The 17,030-nt window shown below is 41.9% G+C and overlaps 1 long non-coding RNA gene across 2 annotated transcripts in view; it reads left to right on the top strand.

The window, feature by feature from the left end:
• Positions 1-10,621: 10,621 nt before the first annotated feature.
• Positions 10,622-17,030, top strand: part of LOC142826816 (uncharacterized) — a 28,946-nt gene continuing 22,537 nt past the window's right edge. For both annotated transcript variants that reach the window (XR_012901077.1, XR_012901075.1), the window contains exons 1-2: positions 10,622-10,798; positions 16,730-16,825. This is a non-coding gene — a long non-coding RNA (uncharacterized LOC142826816). The remainder of the gene's footprint in view (positions 10,799-16,729; positions 16,826-17,030) is intronic.

Genomic DNA, 17,030 nt, shown 5'->3' with positions numbered 1-17,030 from the left:
GAATTAAATTAACTTTGATTACAATTACAGCCAGCATAAATCTCAGGCCTGCACTGTCAGAAGAAAGCAGAGAGCATGTTGTTTTTCTGCAGGATTTTCTTCTTGAAGTGCTGCTGCGGAATAGGCCCCTCAGGGGAAATCACATCTCCCTAGGTGCAAATGAAACTCACCCTTTGTTTTCAGTAGTGAGTACAGATACGTTATGGTCCTGAATCGTTTAAAGTGTGAGTGATTTGAGGGACAAAAGAATGGATGTATTGCTCTAAAAATATCTCCACACGCATGCAGCAAATGAAAATAGCAATCAGCACAATCAGCTGGCTTAATAATATATATTATTATCCCAAAATGACATGGATAGGAAGGGTTCAAGTGCCATTGTGAAAAATCTGTAACGTTGTTGCTTTTCACAGATAGAAAGTCCTAGTCGTGCAGTCAGCACTGGCCTTGCATGAAAGTCCTGAATCCCATGGTGCTGTAGTCACAGTATTATGGCTCCCCATGAGATACTTGCTTTAGGATCCTGAGGTCTCTCAGCTGACTCAACAACATTAACACAGGAATGGGACTGTCAAGCATGGTCTAATGGTTAATCAGAACAATTTCCAACTAGGGGGCGGCTTCTGCTCTGCTGAAGTCAATCAGGGAGGGAACAGGCCTTACGGGACCCACTGAAGCTATTAGTCGTTAAGGGTGACTAGCACTTGCATTCTGAATAGGGGCTCTACTGCGCAGGGAAGCCAACAGCCTGCCCAGAGCCCTGAGCGAGGTGTGGGGGAGGGGCCTTTCTGTGCTCCCAGAAGGGGCGGGGCCTCAGGCAGAAGGGGCAGGGCCAAGAGCAGCCAGCCCTTCGCACTGCCCAGAGCACAGTGCGTGCCCCCACTCAGCCCTCAGAGCCACACAGAGAGCACAGTGTGGTGTTCTGGCAGTCAGGGGGCTCTGGCTGCTGTCATTGCCACAGTAGCAACAGCGACAGCTGGGAACCCTGGGTCTCTTTGAATTGCTAGGCCTGGGGCAACTGCCTCCTTTGCCCCCCCACCCCTCCGGTCAGGCCTGCTGCTGAGCACAAATTAAGAAGATTTAAATTTATCTAGTTGCTTTTATAATCTTGCATGAGTATATTTGGTCTCCATTTTTCTTCTTAAGAACATGCTTCGAGGGCCTATTCTGCTATACTCATGTTGAGTGGTACCTTACTCTTGATTTCAGTGGGATTCCTTGTGGCAAAAAGCTCAGTATGAGTAAAGACCATGAACCCTTATCTAAGATATTTTAACTTACAAGGGCTAATGTGCCCTGTGGTGCCTGTTAGTTCAACTGAGATGACTGAACCTTTTTTATAATTAAGAGCAGTCACAAATATCATACATTTTCATATAATTACTGAATGGAGAGGTTGCTCCAATGGTCTTTTGTTGCTCACTGATGGGTACAGCTACACTGTGGAGGGGGGTTTTCAAAGAAGGTATGCAAATTGCGCTTGCAGTTGCATAATTTCTTCCAATTCTTTTTCCGGAAAAGGATTTTCCGATATTTGGCCCGTCCCCATCCAGCTTTATTCTTTGACCTAATTTGAATATCAAATAGTAGGTGCTCACTGCTGGGTTATTTCCCAGATTTAGGATCCTCCCTCTAAAACCTCTCCCCACAGCAGATTTCAGATGGCTCGTTGCTATCACTTTTCAGAGACTTTTGTTTAGGAACACTCAAACAGACAAGAGGGGTGGTTTGAATAAGTTCACTTACTGGAAACTGTACCCAACTTGTTCAGGGAAGGGGGCGAAACTCCAGCCAGGGAATAGCATTTATTGCCAACTAAAAATGGGGAATTGTATTTTAAAACAAGATTTTATAAACTGCACTTGGCTTTTCTAAGCCCCCTGGGCAGCAGTAACAGCCACCCAATCCAACTCCCAGCCAAACTGTCAGAAAAGAGACGTCATATGTGCAGAGGTGTAGCGAGGGTGTGATGCGCCAAGGGTCAAAGGCAAAATTTGCACACACACCCTGCTGCTGCCATGCGGCAGGGCCCTTAACTTGATGCATGGCTGAGCCCAACCCTGGGAGGAGAGGGGGAGGAAAGCTTGTATCACACCTTCTCCCAACCTCTCCAGTTTGTGGCTGGGCCTCCGCATGCACTAACCCGCCAGCAAAGATGGAGGAGGGCGGGGCTGAGGACGGAAAGGCAGGGAGGAGGCTACAGCCGGCGGCGGTGGGTGGAGGAGGAGCAGGTGAGCCGAGGGATGACTGGGAGTGGAGGGGGACTAAATTAGAGCCCCCCTAGCATGGCGCCCGGGGGCAACTGCCCCCGCTCCCTACTACGCCACTGCATTTGTGATGCCATAAGATAGTATGGCAGGAGAGAAGTTCAGTGTAAAGTTGTTTCTATCCTATTATCTAACAAACAAGAGACATTCATGGGCATCCAGTGGCTTAGGCAGGTGGAGACGCTGCCTTCCCAAACTGCCAGCTTGGCTCCTCCCACACTCAATCCCCAGTACACCTACTACGGGTGTTCTGGGGGTAGAAGCGACGAGGAATCCTGTGGCACCTTGTAGACTAACTGAAGTGTAGGAGCATAAGCTTTCATGGGGTAGAGTGTTGCTGCCCCTGGCTCATGGGCAAAGACTCACTTCGTCAGATGCATGTACTGGAAATTTCCAGAGGCAGGTATAAATATGCAGGCCAGGATCAGGCTAGAGATGACGAGGTGGATCCAATCAAGGAGGATGAGGCCCACTTCTAGCAGCTGATCTGGAGATGTGAATTCCAAGAGAGCAGAAGCTGCTTTTGTAGTTAGCTAGCCATTCACAGTCTTTGTTTAATCCTGAGTTGATTGTGTCAAACTTAAAGATGAACTGTAGCTCAGCAGTTTCTCTTTGAAGTCTGGTCCTGAAGTTTTTTTGCTGCAGGATGGCTACTTTTAGATCTGCAATTGTGTGTCCAGGAAGAAACCCCTACAGGTTTTTGTATGTTGCCATTCCTAATATCAGATTTGTGTCCATTGATTCTTTTACGTAGGGACTGTCCAGTTTGGCCAATGTATATAGCAGTGGGGCATTGTTGGCACATGATGGCATATATTACGTTGGTAGATGTGCAGGAGAATGTACCAGTGACAGTATGGCTGATCTGGTTAGGTCCTGTGATGGTGTTGCTGGTGTATATATGTGGGCAGAGTTGGCACCGAGGTTTGTTGCAAGGATTGGTTCCTGAGTTCGAGTTATTATGGTGCGTTGTGTAGTTGCTGGGGTAGAGTGTTGCTGCCCCCGGCTCCTGCCCTCCCCGTGCTCCAGGGTGGCTCAAGCTGCACACCGCCTACTGCTCTGGGGGCCAGAGAGGCTGGAGCCACATGATCACCTCCCTTTCCACTGCTCTGGGGGCTGAGGAGGCTCTGGCCAGCTGGGACTGTATGGCCTCTTCCCTCCCCACTGCTCCGGGGAGGCTGGGACACACGTGCATGCTCTTCCCCTCCCAATGGTGGACTAAAGATGGAGAGGCTGGATTATGGCTTGTCCTAAGCACCTGCATAAGTGGGCAACAGAGGTTTCCTACACTTTAGGTGTCAGGATTCAGGCGGAAGGGGTGACTGGATTTGCTTAGCCTTTCTAGAACAAGTGGGTGGGGAGAGGTAGGAAATGGGTGGAGCTTTTGTTCCATCCTATTATTCTCCAGCTAGCACAGCTGAGTCATCACACATGAGTGGAGAAGAATTATTTACTGCTGATATTGTCCAGCAGTAAATTACTATCCCCAGGAGCAATGTGGGAGCGGGGAAGGAAATGAGTGTGTTCCATTAAATTTACCGGAATTACTGTGGACTTACTGCAGAGTAAATGACAATAGACTCTCTCTCATAGACTCTCTCTCTCTCTCTCTCATTCCTCTCCCAAGGTGTAAAGCTCTGATTGTATCAATCTGTAATACAAAGATGCTCAGTGCTACCTGTCCTCAAATATACCCATTGCTAAGCTTGTACATCCATCGGCAACCATGGACTTTCCAGAATATGTAGCAGAAAATTTTCCCCTGTCTCTAAGATTAGATTAAAGCCCTGTTGAGCTGCAAATTTTGAAGTTAAATAAGAGTGTATCTAGACTACAGGGTTTTGTCGACAAAAGTGGACTTTTGTTGACAAAACTATACCTGCATCTATACTACCGCCAAGTTCTGTCGACATTAAGTCGACAGAATGTGGCCGTTTTGTCGATGGCGGTAAATCTCATTCTACAAGGAATAACACCTTTTTCCGACAGAGTTATGTCGAAAATAGGTGCTACTGCATCCACACTGTGCTTTTTCAAAAGAGGGCGTCTAGACTCTTTGTCGAAAAAGCGGCTTGCTTTGTCAACAGAACTGGCTGAAGTCTAGGTGCTCTTTTTCGACAGAGGCTTTGTCGACAGTATCTGTCAACAAAGCCTCTGTTGACAAAAGCCTGTAGTCTAGATGTACCCAAAGTGTTGTCAGATTTGGAAAGACCTTGCAGAATCAAGATGGGTAGAAGGTGACTTAAAGTTGTCTTGACTTGTAAATGCTTCATTTTAAATTCTTGATAAAAACCAGCATGACTCAAAGGAATCATGTGTTCAATTTGTTAGGTGGTTCATGTACTGCATTTTGGGTAATAACATTGTAAAACTAAATTGGCTGTTTATTAAGAGAACTACCATCTTGTTAGTCTTTACAGTGCTACATAGTCCTGATTTTTGTTTCAGCTACACCAGACTAACACGGCTACGTATCTATTACTATCCTTATACATTCAGACTGACTTCCTGGTGCCCCTCCAAAACCTTCCCTCTGGAATCTGTGCTACTCCCTACAAGTTCAGTGTAGGTTGCTGTATTCAGCTGAAATATGATGGTGCAATGATCTCCACAGAACATTATGAGGTCCCTGAAGTGGCCATGGAACTGCTATTTAATGCTCTGAGAACAGTATCCAATAAGTTTATGAATATTGCATATGCCCTGGTTAGTGAGGTAAAGTTACTGTATAGCTAGTTTGGGTTGTTAGAATATCCTGTACTGATGCATTGGTCTAGGTTAATGGGGGCATGCTGGCAAAAAAACAGAGAAGGAATATAGTGGATCTATCTAAACAACCTCCCAAAAACATTTAGTGCCATTTCCAAAACAGTGGCCCATGTCCACTGATTTGCAAGGCTAGTAGAGATGTAGGGTTGCTCAGCAGTTAAAATGACTTTGTACAGAGAGGACTGGAGACCTGTGAGTGTGCTACTATTTCTGGAGATAGAGACTGAACTGGAAGACAGAGACAAAGGTCCAGTGGGAGAGCCTGATGCAGATATACTCTGCCCAGCTTCCTGAGAGTGGTAAGCTACAGGGAAAGCCAGGCAAGCATGTAGGCTGTGCCTTGCTTTCAGATCTGTTTCTGGGGAATTATTTGGTTCTAATTAAAAGTTTGCTTTAAGAAGCTTGTTCGGTTGCCATACTAGCCACTTGTTGTCATTGCTCCCTGAAGGAAACAACCTGGTAGCACTGAGGTGTGTTGGGCGTGCTGAAGTGATCACATTTACCCCTGGGAACTGCAGCCCAGCACCAGTCATGTGATTTCCCTTCACCCTGAGAGAGGCAAAGGCTTGAGGCCTCAGACCTGAATGGGGGTCTAATGAAAGACACCAGCAAGGGCCAGCGGTGCCATTAGATCGATAACTGTGACAATCATAAGTTGTCATAACAAAGCATTAAAAAAATAGGGAAGAAATTCCTGGTTTTGGAATGTTCTGATGTTTGGAATTTCTGATGTTCTGATTCTAGAACATCAGAAATGATAATGACTGGACAAAGTGATCAGACAGCATAGGCAACTATCCCCTCCCTGATGGGTTAGAGCAGTGGTCTCCAACCTTTTTACACCCAAGATCACTTTTTAAGTCTCAGAACAGGCAAAGATCTACTGCCCCTTCCCTTCCTTGAAGCCCCGCCTACATTACATGAGGAAATCTAATGTAAATGTACTGCACAGGTGCGCAGTTCAGAGAGGGCTTAAGAGCAACTCTTGGAGCCCCTGAGATCTACCGGTATATCGCGATCCACTGGTTGGTGACCACAGTGTTAGAGAGAAAACTACGGGTGCATCTGGAAGGGTCTGGAGGCCATCAGAATGGGAGTTCTTGTCCCGGGACCATGTCTGCCAATTCTCTGGTACACTCAGCACACAAATCAGTAGGTGAGAAAGCCAGCTCTTTGCCATCAGATTGTTTGAATGCTAAGCAACTTCTAGGATTTAAGGATTACTATTCCTACTACTCTCTCCTTCGTGGGTCACTTTATTACCTTCTATGCCCTTCTTGTCCATCTGTTTGCCCTCCATCTGATTCCAAGCTTGACCAACCTTGGCTTCAAGAAGCTTTTATTTCTACAGGAAAATTCAGCACAGTCTTTTAAGCAGCCTTGCCTCAGCATACAGGAGGAACTGTGAACGAAGCCCAGAGCATGCCATCTGGATGATGTTTCAGACCAGAGAAGTGAGCAGGAGGCCATGTTGTTCATGACTGACCAGGCTGTGCTTGCAGCACATGAACAAAACTAGTGTGAAAGAAGAGAAGCAAACGTTTTTCTTTTTCGCATATTGGTTATATTGGAACAGTTGGTTACCATCCCTAAACAAGGGTACGTCTACACTAGCCCCCTAGATCGATCTAGTGAGGCTAATGAGGGTGACTGAAATTGCAAATCAAGCCCGGGATTTAAATATCCCGTGCTTGATTTGCATGTTCCCGGCTGATTGCCATTTTAGAAGTTGATTAGCCTGAAGTAACTGACCGCATCTACACACGGCAGTGAAATGAGATTCTGATTTAAAGCCCTAACTTGAATTAGCTGGTATTCCTCCTGCAATGAGATTTACCAGCTAATTCGATTTAGGGGCTTTAAATCGGAATCCCGTTTCACTGCTGTGTGTAGACGCGGGCAGTTACTTCAGGCTAGTCAATTTCTACAATGGCGACCGGCCGGGAACATGCAAATCAAGCGCGGGATATTTAAATCCCGGGCTTGATTTGCAATTTCAGTCACCCTCATTAGCCTCCCTAGATCGATCTAGGGGGCTAGTGCAGACGTACCCCAACAGTCTTGACAATGTTAACTGTTGAGCCAAAATCTAATAGTGCGCCATCCTATTTCCCCCCAGAAAGGCTTTTGGTACAAGAAAAAGGCTTTTTAACCAAAAATGTAAGGATTTACTGAGAAAGCAAGCCTCAGTGTTTAATAAGAGGAAGGAGAAGCTTAGGGGTAGTAGCAGAGTGACTAATGGAGGAGAGGATATAGAAGAAAAAATTACCAAATACAAAGCTGATGTCAAACTCAGTTTAATGGAACCAAACTGTGGTCCCCCCTGGATAATCTCCACCCAAGAATATTAAAGAAACTGGGACATGAAATTGCAAACCCAGTAGCAAGGATTTTTAATGATGCCATACATTCAGGGGCCTTACCCAATAACTGGAGAATTGCTAATATTGTATCTTTTTTTAAGAAAGGGGAGAAGAGATCTGGGAAACTAGAGACCTGTTAGTTTGACCTCAATTGTATGCAAGGTCTTAGACCAAATTTTTAAAGAGAAAGTAGTTAAAGACACAGAGGCAAATTGTAATTGGAATAAAATATAGCATAGTTTTTCAAAAGATAGGATCATTCCAGACCAGCCAGATCTTTTTCTTTGAGGAGAGAACTGATTTTTTTGACAAGGGAAATGCAATTGATCTAATGTAACTGTATTTCTGTAAGACATTTGATACAGTTTCACATGGGAAATTGTTAGTTAAATTAGAGAAGATGAGGATTAATATGAGAATTGAAAAGTGGATAGGGAACTGATTACAATGAGTCACATTGAAAAGTCAACTGTCAGGCTGGGAACGAGGTTACTAGTGAAGTTTGTTAGGGATCTGTCTTGGAACCAAACTTATTTAATAATTTCATTAATGACCTTGGCACAAGAAGTGGGGTCCACTAATAAAACTTTGCAGATAGCACAAAGTTTACCAGTATTGCCAATACAAAGGATGACTAAAATATCATACAATAAAACCTGAACAACATTAAAAAATAATAGAAATGGGATGAAATTTAATAGGGTTAAAAACAGAAAAAATCATTACAAACTATCAAGTCATCTTTATACATTAAGAGAAATAAAAAACTGCACAAACCCAAATTCTTTTCCTCTTCATATCTCTCTTTATATCAACATATCCTCATTTCAACAGTCCTAGAACTTTTGTAATTTATCAATCACACTGTGTGAATCTGTTCTTGGCTGGCTAAGGAATCATCTTAGTTTCCCTTTCTTTTCAGAAGTGTGTCCATGTCATGCTTATTTTTTTTTAACACAGATAAATCCAGTTTTCAGGATAAGGAGGACTTCTAGTTCCATTTCAGTGTTCATTTGCTAACACAATCGCTAGTGTTCCCATAATTTAATTTTCCTCTGGAAGTAATTGGATACAAGTCCTTTGGTTCTTTTCTTCCTGTCAGACTCCATTTGGTTGTTGTGACCTAAAGTGACAGATTCCATGTTGCTTTTTTACAGAGAGCAAAACTCTAGAATTCTTTTTATATATAGTTATAAATTTGTGTGTTCTTCCCATTCACTCAGGCTATGTGTACACAGCAACGTTATTTTGGAATAACTGATGTTATTCCAAAATAACATAGTGTCTACACTACAAGCCTTTATTTTTAAAATAATGTCTAGCTGGAGGACTTCTTACTCCAACTCATGGTAATCCTCATTTCAGGAGGAGAAAGGGAAGCTGGAGGAAGAGTGTTCTTCCTTCGACTTCCTGCTGTGTAGGCAGCTCCACAAGCCAACTTAAACTATTTTGACTTCAGCTACGCAATTGACATAGCTGAACTTATGTAGCTTAATTCAACTTTAGCCTTGCTGGGTAGACGTACCCTCAGATGGCACCATTGTGTTACATTACTGATCCCCTAGATAATACATGCATTTTGTTACAGCTGACCCAGAAGGGGGGACAGGGTATCTCAGAGAACCAGTTATAATTGCTGTAGCATAAAGAGGAATATGAGAGCGGCTTAAGGTATGCATTGACTCACAGCCATAGCTATTTCCTATTAACAAGTGTCTCCCTAGATGTCAGCACTCCCTCCCCTTCAAAATAGCCTAGTTTTAAGGCCCAATCAATTTTGCCACATGGGAATAGCTAAAGAAAATTGTGTGTGTGTATGTGTGTGTAAGGAAAATGTCATTAAGTTCCGTCAGTAGAGTTCCCCTCTAGATGGAATGGACAATGGTATTGTCTCAGATCTGGATCCCCAAAGATCTGAGTAGATCTAGATGATGATACTCAGGAGGTCTGGTCAATCTACATTGAATCTCTGTTACACCTTGCTGGTTCAACAGCTCACTGCCTCCAACTTTGGCTTCCTGAGAGAACAGCTGCATTAAAACACTATTGCCAAGATGTCCTAGAGCTGGCAATGCCCCAGGGCTTTTAAAAGGCCTTTCCCTGGACAGAGGGGCACTACACAAAAGTTAATTCAGCCTCAGACTTTTGTAAAAGTGCTATGGAAAATAACAGGCTTTAGAACTTTCCTGTAGAACAAAATATCTCTGCTCTAAAATTCTGTAGGCTGGAGATTGAAATGCTGTGGCACAACAGCACCATTACCCTAGATGTTATTGAAGGAAGTCTTTCTCCAAAGGAGTTCAGTAATGTTGCCTGGAAAGCATATGAATAAGCAGTGCTATCCTTGAGGTAGATGCAGTCATGCAACTACACAAAAGGATCTGAAATGTCAGAAACAGTGGTAATGAAAGGGAAGAAAGGCTGGTTACTGTAGCTGTGACCATGACAGTTGTTGGCTGTTATAATTCTGAGCCAGCAAAAGTCAAGCAATGAACAAGATGGGTGGCCTAGAAGTAAGCATTAAGGAGATATTAATAGAGTATTGAAATGGTAAACAAGGCCATTCCTTGTCCATAGTTATCAGTCATGTTAAATAGCCTTGAATCTTTAACATGTCTGCCTGCATGATTAGAGAATCAAAAGTAGATGCTACATGTATTTGAATTTACCTATTTCTTGTTAGAAGTTTAACGATGTAGCCAGATTAGTTTGTAGAACAGGGTGGGCAATAATAAGCCAGAGGTGGTTCCCCAGGATCAGCATTTGGTGGGCCACAGGCACTTCATTTACCTGTGCATCTGCAGGTATGGCCACTTGCTGCTCCTGCTGGCCTCAGATCACCATTCCCAGCCAATGGGAGTTGTGGGAAGCAGTGCAGACTGTTGCATAAAAAAACTTCCGCCTGAGCTTACTAGATTTATATACATGGATTTTCTGAAGCTACACCAAACTGTAAGGTCTAAGGTGTTAATCTGCAATTTATTGTCATCCTTGTCAATCTTTGTAAACTTCGTAACTCTCAGCCACCTTGCTTGTAATTTTCCCTAAGCTGCATTCTCCCTTGGGTGAATGGAGAGAGAGTGAGAGTGGGAGACTGTGTTTGAAGAAGGCTTGGAACAATGGAGCACATTTCAATGAGTCATCACAGTATGGGCATGCTCTCTGCTGCATAAAGGGAAGTTTGGGCATGCTCCCTGATGACAAGGAGAATAAGTCACAGGAGCCATTCAGACACTATATAAAGAGAAGGAGCACATGTGAGACACTCTCTTTTTCCTTCCCTGGATCCTGAGAAGCTCCTCTCCAGTGTCTCTCCTGACCAGCTTCCTCAGCCATGATGAGCAGACAGACCCTCCAGGATCCACATGCCTTGGCTCCTTCTGCAACTCATATGTCTGTGTAAGTGTGTGAGTGCTTGAGGGCAGGAATGAATGGGTGTGAATGAGTGAGTGACTGAAGGGAGGGGTGTGTGCTTGCTTGCTTGTCTGTGAGTGAGAGAGAGAGAGAGAGAGAGAGTGTGTTCTATCTTCTTTAGTTTAAACCTTTGGTGGCTGCTTTCTCCTCTTTAGTTTTACCTAGTGGAAATAAACCCATACTAGTGTAACCCTGGGTGGTCTCCAGTGAGAATATTTTTGGGTAACACAGACCAGGACACTGCAGTTCCCATTGGCTAGGAACAGTGATCCGCAGCCAATGGGAGCAGTAAGCAGCCATACATGCAGATGCACAGGTAAATAAAGTGCTAGTGGCATGCCAGGGGCTCACCCTGGTGAACTATCTCTGGCCCATGGACCACTTAGTGCCCACTCCTATTGTAGATGCTAATTCCCTGTTGTGCCTTAATGGCATTATGTTATACATGTGAATGGGGTGAGCTAACTTTAAGATCAAGGATGTAAAATGCTGTAAGAACTTAGAATAGTATTTACATTGTCCTTAGCTTATTTATGCTATAATGAAATGCCTTGATAGTTTGAATGGCTAGTTGTCTTATTTGAATGAATGCAGTTAATTGTCTGGGTTTGCACAGGAAACTGAAGATTAGCTTCAAAGTAACACTGCCTATTCTTCATTTGAGGAAAGGCCTACTGTGTGAATTACTCTCAAGAGGCTTATTGGCTTGCTATAACACTTTCAAGAAAAAGTCCTGGGCCAGATACTTTTTAATCTCAGGTTTGCTTAAACATTGACAAGGAAAGTCTAAGCCACAAGACTGAGGTCTCCAGGTTTACTCTGTATTTGCTTTGGAATTCTCATGGAAGAATTTGAGCAAACTCTACACCTGAACTGTCTATTGGACTACAATATTTTTAATTGATTTCAGAAAGACTTTTATAAATCAACAGCCTCTCTGCTATTGAACTGACTTCAAGACTTTATGCACATTTGTATCTATATTGGTCTCTTAATCATATATAATATACCCTTTCCCATTTAGTCAACAAGAATCAGCTGTAAGCATGTATTTGGGTGACATATTCATTGACCTGGTGAACAATGTGTCCCGTCCTTTGTGATTGGTAAAATTTCAAATATGGTGAATAAGGTTTTCAGTAACCTTCACAATATTAGATTTGTCTATATGGTATTACAAAAGTTGCTTTGTTACTGGCTTGGCAAATCTAATTTATAGAAGAAATTACCAATTTTGGAGATTCTCTGCCCTACTTCTTGCAGTCTGCCCTCTTCTGGCATTCTCAGAGTGACCCATCCAGGCACTTGGTCACTGCTATATTTAAAAAACATTAAAAGGGTTATTACAAAGCCTAATTTAAGGGTTAATATGTCCACATAATTTGCATCATGATGAAACACAGCATTTAGACAGTAGATCAGCTCAAACATTGTGTGTCTAAAAATGGCTTAATTAACATAAAGAATAAGAAATCTTTGGGCTTGGCAAATGCGCAAGAATGACAGCTATGGGCACTGAAATCCTCTAGCTGTCATTTTAACCAGAGCACAAACCTTCCCACAATGCCATACCAATTTGTCTCAGTCCTAACCTGGAAAAAACACTTCTTGGGGTGAGATGAGAGCATAGTCTCCTTGTCTTCAGTCCTTGGCTTTTCTGTTGCTTACAAGGATATCAAAGGTTATGGTGTGTTATATTTTGTGGACATCTGTCTATTAGAAACTGAAGTGAGACCATCAACTGGTTTGCCACAGGCTACTAACCAGCCATCAGAAAAGAGTGACTTTTGATCACTTGCCCCAACTAGAATCATATTTGAATCAAAGTGGTGACAAGGAGATGAAAGACTCAGTAGTTTATTACCAGTCATCTGAGAAATCCAATCTGCTAGACAAGCAAATTATCATCTTTTTTTTTAAACTACTTTGTAGGTGTGCAATCTACTGCCTACGTGGCACAGGATGAGTCTACACTGCAGAGGTGTGATTGCTGCTCATGTAGACATACCTGAGCTAACTTTGATCTAGCTAGATCAAAGCTAGATCAAGTAACAATAGCAGTGATGCCATGGCAACTGCTCAAGTATGTACTGATGTATTAATTTAAATGGAATAAATGGGTCAACAATATTAACATAACCCAGTCACTGTTCAGCATTAAACAGTGTTAAACAAGGTCTGAGGGTTAGTATAGAGAGACCTCTGTCTACTTAGTATCATGGCAAATGCACTATTAAAAATCTTGTAACCTTTTTATTTAACATATAGAAAAGAAGGGAAAACAGTTAAAACATTTGAAATGTAAAGTATTAAATAAGGCTTTTATTTTAACAACAATATCATTTGTTACCCTTTCCTTTATCTGGAGTTTAAGAAGGAAAAATCTTCTCATTTGACACTTTCTTAGGTAATAGCTGTTTTTTGGGGTAAAAGAGAAGAAGATAGTGGAAATGCGCAGGAGTTGTTGTTCTTAAAGTACAATGCTGTTCCATATCAGCTGATATTTGGGATTCTGTTGGTGCTTGTAGGGATGGTGATGTCAAATGCATTCCTCTCTCTGGCCTAATCTGGTCAGGTCATCCCTTAGAATTAGGACAAAGAAGGTCCAGGGTCCATAAAACAGTGGGAATGGCAGCCATGATAGTGAAACTTGCTTCAATAGTTTCCCTCTATTCTTCCATTTCCTCCCTACCGTCTTTTAATTTGAAGACCCAAAAAGGGAGCAATGGATAGAACAGCCTAATTATTTGTCCACCTAGTTAGGCTTAATATTAGGTACAAACCAATTTTGGATAATTAATTACCTGTTCCACATCATCTGTTTTTTATCGAGCATGGTTTCAACACAGTCCTTGAGTTCTATCAGTAGGCCTTTTTGTTTACACTAATGCTGCCTGTCTTCTTTTCATACCTTTTCCCATCAATACTTGTTATTATAGGCTATTGTGGCACTGTATGAACTTCAGTTCAGCTCACAATTAGAGTAAATTTGTAGGCCCAAATATTATGACAGTACCAGGAGTGGCCCTAGACTAGCTGCCAGCAACTGGCGCCCTAGGCGAACTATTCAATTGGCGCCCCCACCTCCAAACCCCTCAATGATATTGCGCCACCATTTCGCGCCCCATGGCGCCCCATTTAACTTGGCACCCTATGCGACCGCCTAGTTCGCCTATATGGACAAGCCACTCCTGGACAGTACCCTGCGTCCTGGGCAGATTAACAGATTCCAAATAAGGAGGGTAAGATTGTGTATCCTTTATTTCTCAGGGGAAGGTGAACAGACTCATTGGGGTTGCCTGGCACTCATGCAAAAGTGGGATTTTCTGATTGAACACTACTTTTTAATCTATTGCAAGACAGACGCTGTGGTTCAGGTTGATGGTCAAACACATTGGTGGAGCATGGCTGCTAGTATGCACAGAGTGCCCCAAAATAAATGTTTACTATTTTGTATTCCTGTCAGCACTGTTGAGCTAACATGGTGAGCAGAGTGAGCTGGGTTCTACTCCAGTTCACTATTCTTTAACTGAGTTATTATTCAAGTTTCACTTTTGCAAGATCAAATTCTGCCCTCAGTCATATCACTGCAACCCACTTGAAGACAATGAGATTGTACTGGTGCAAGGGAAACAATTAGCTCCATAGTGTCTTTATTATTGGCGATGATACACAAGCTAGGAAAGAAGAGGTGTTTGAATGTCAGACACAAGGTTGAGCCTGCATGACTGGCAGTAAGAAAAATAAAACATTGTATTATATGTAGATTGAGCACATTTGCTCTGGAAGCCATTGAGAGGAAACAACTATGAAGCCATATGATATTATCTGCACACTTTTCTAAGCAGAATGGCACTTTAAATAGTTATAGCTGTCTGAATAATGTTGACCTTGCATGTGAGTAATACACAAATATGTGCTTTTAAGGAGATTATAAAATATACATTGTAAAATGTGAAATAGATCATTGAGGAAGAAGCATTTGGATGTTTTTCCTACACATGCACATGCACACATACAATACACAGATGGTACACAGATGCACACAAATCTGGTACACACATTGTGCATGTGCATGCACACGCACACAGAGAATGCATTTAGATTGAAGACACATTAAACAGACTGGCTTCAAGCCTCATGAACAGGTTAATCTGGTATTGTAATTACATGTGCCTGAAAGATGACTAAGTAATTACATTTGAAGCTACCAAGTATTTCTATGATGAATTACCATGTAACTTACAGTTTTAGTTGAGAAAGAGATAGGAGGAAGGTTAACAGAGGTCTAGTTTAGACGACAAAAAGTGCCAGATAATTATTCTGTGATTATACAGCAGATGCCCTACACTTATGACATCTACAGGAGCCATGAATTTGCAGACATGTTGCAATGTGATTATTTGTGCACTCTAAAAACCAATTGTACTACATTATTTCCCACCTTTATAGCTTGGAATTTCTGCTCATCTGATTTAGTTGTATTCCATATTTAGGGTTTTTTTGGGGGAAGGGAAGGGTGTCCAACAAACGGACTAGTGAACACCTGTAGGTCACAGTGAAGTCAACAGGTATTCATCACCTTTGAAAATCCTCTCACTCTTGTTTAGATGCCTTAATATTTGTATGCCTAACCTTAGGTATTCACATTAGAAAATATTGATGGAAATCTTGATTTCAGTTAAATAGCTATATCAAATTATCTTAAAATAAATAGACATTTTCAGAAATGAAAGCAGACAATTTCTGAAAATGCAAATAAAATGTAATGTAAAAGGCCATTGTTTGCTTGCAGCTGATAAATTATCTTTACTTCAATTACATAAAATTAAGGTAAGGTTGGTGGTAGATGGTGAGAAGTATATTTTTTTCATGTCAACAGCTTTGCAGCATACTTTAAAAATTACTTTAGTCCTTAGAGAGCTAACTTCTGTCCTTGGCTTAACCCATGCTGCACTGCTGAATTCTAGGATGTTACAAGGGAGTGACTTAGGGCAGAATTTGGTCCTGCAACTTTGTGACCTGGTTAAAGAGGAGCGACTATACTATTAGTTTAATATGTGATATGTCCTCTGTTGCAAGACTGCATCTTCCCTTCTGAGATTAACTCAATGATTTAGTAGGTATTTACCAGCTCTATCATTTCTATACACTAATAGTCAAGAGAACATAGAAATTAAACTAACATAGACTACCCTAAACTAGCATGCTTACACACATGCTAGGATTTTCAAAGAAGCCTAATAGAGTTAGGCACACAATTCCATTGACATTGAATGGCAGGTGGGTAACTATTTTGCTTAAATATGTTTGAAAATAACCATATTTAATGTCTTGCACATAAGAATCCTGCCAGTAAATTCTGAGAAACTGTGCAACTAAAATGCATATTAATTAAAAATAGTGTTAGTACACAGAAGTATGACTGCAAACATAAACATGTAGCTGAGTGTAGGCAAATGCACCTCAGAACAGCACTCTGTAACTTCACATTAATCATTCGTATATGCTTGTGATTTTTCATACACAATAAATATCGTATGAAAAGACCACAATCTGCTGAACCCATTGATCTGTTCAAATATACATAATGTTAGTGTGTATAAAGCTAAGAGATTTTGCTGTTTGGTTGTTACTGAAATATACTGTAAATTTGCTAGTGACATACAAAGGACCACCACCCAAGAGGGTGCTCCATGACCATTGATCTACAGGGGAGTTGTAATCAAGGGATTATAAATCAATGACAGTTGCCCAACTCTACACAATGGGGATTTACCTGATCACGGTGACTCAGCAAAACTCACCAGTTTATTTCTGGACAAGTGTCTCCCAGGCACATGCATTGCAGGAACAAAATAAGGAATAGTTGCAGCATGTCTTTGCTTTTCCTCCTCCCTACCCCCATTTATGCAGGAAGCAGCGGGAACTCCAGGAAGACAAGGTCATCTGAAGAGACTGGCCTGGGCTTAAGGGGAAGGCTGTGCATTAAGAACTGTAACATTCAATGAGGTGAGAAAATTGCTAATCTAAATATTGCCTGGTGTAATAAGATCTAAAATGTAGGCTGTGCATTTTTTAAATTTTATTTGGGAACTTTCTCTCAGATGTTATGATTTTACCATTTACAAGCATTTAGAATCTGCCTTTCTGTAGTTATCTTCCTAGAAATGCTTGGGAAACCTTAGTTCAGGTACAAAAGCTGATGCATATTTTC

Source organism: Pelodiscus sinensis, chromosome 2, assembly GCF_049634645.1.
Source record: "Pelodiscus sinensis isolate JC-2024 chromosome 2, ASM4963464v1, whole genome shotgun sequence".
NCBI lineage: Eukaryota > Metazoa > Chordata > Testudines > Trionychidae > Pelodiscus > Pelodiscus sinensis.
Note: the sequence above shows the minus strand (reverse complement) of the source record. Positions and strands in the feature narration are given on the sequence as shown.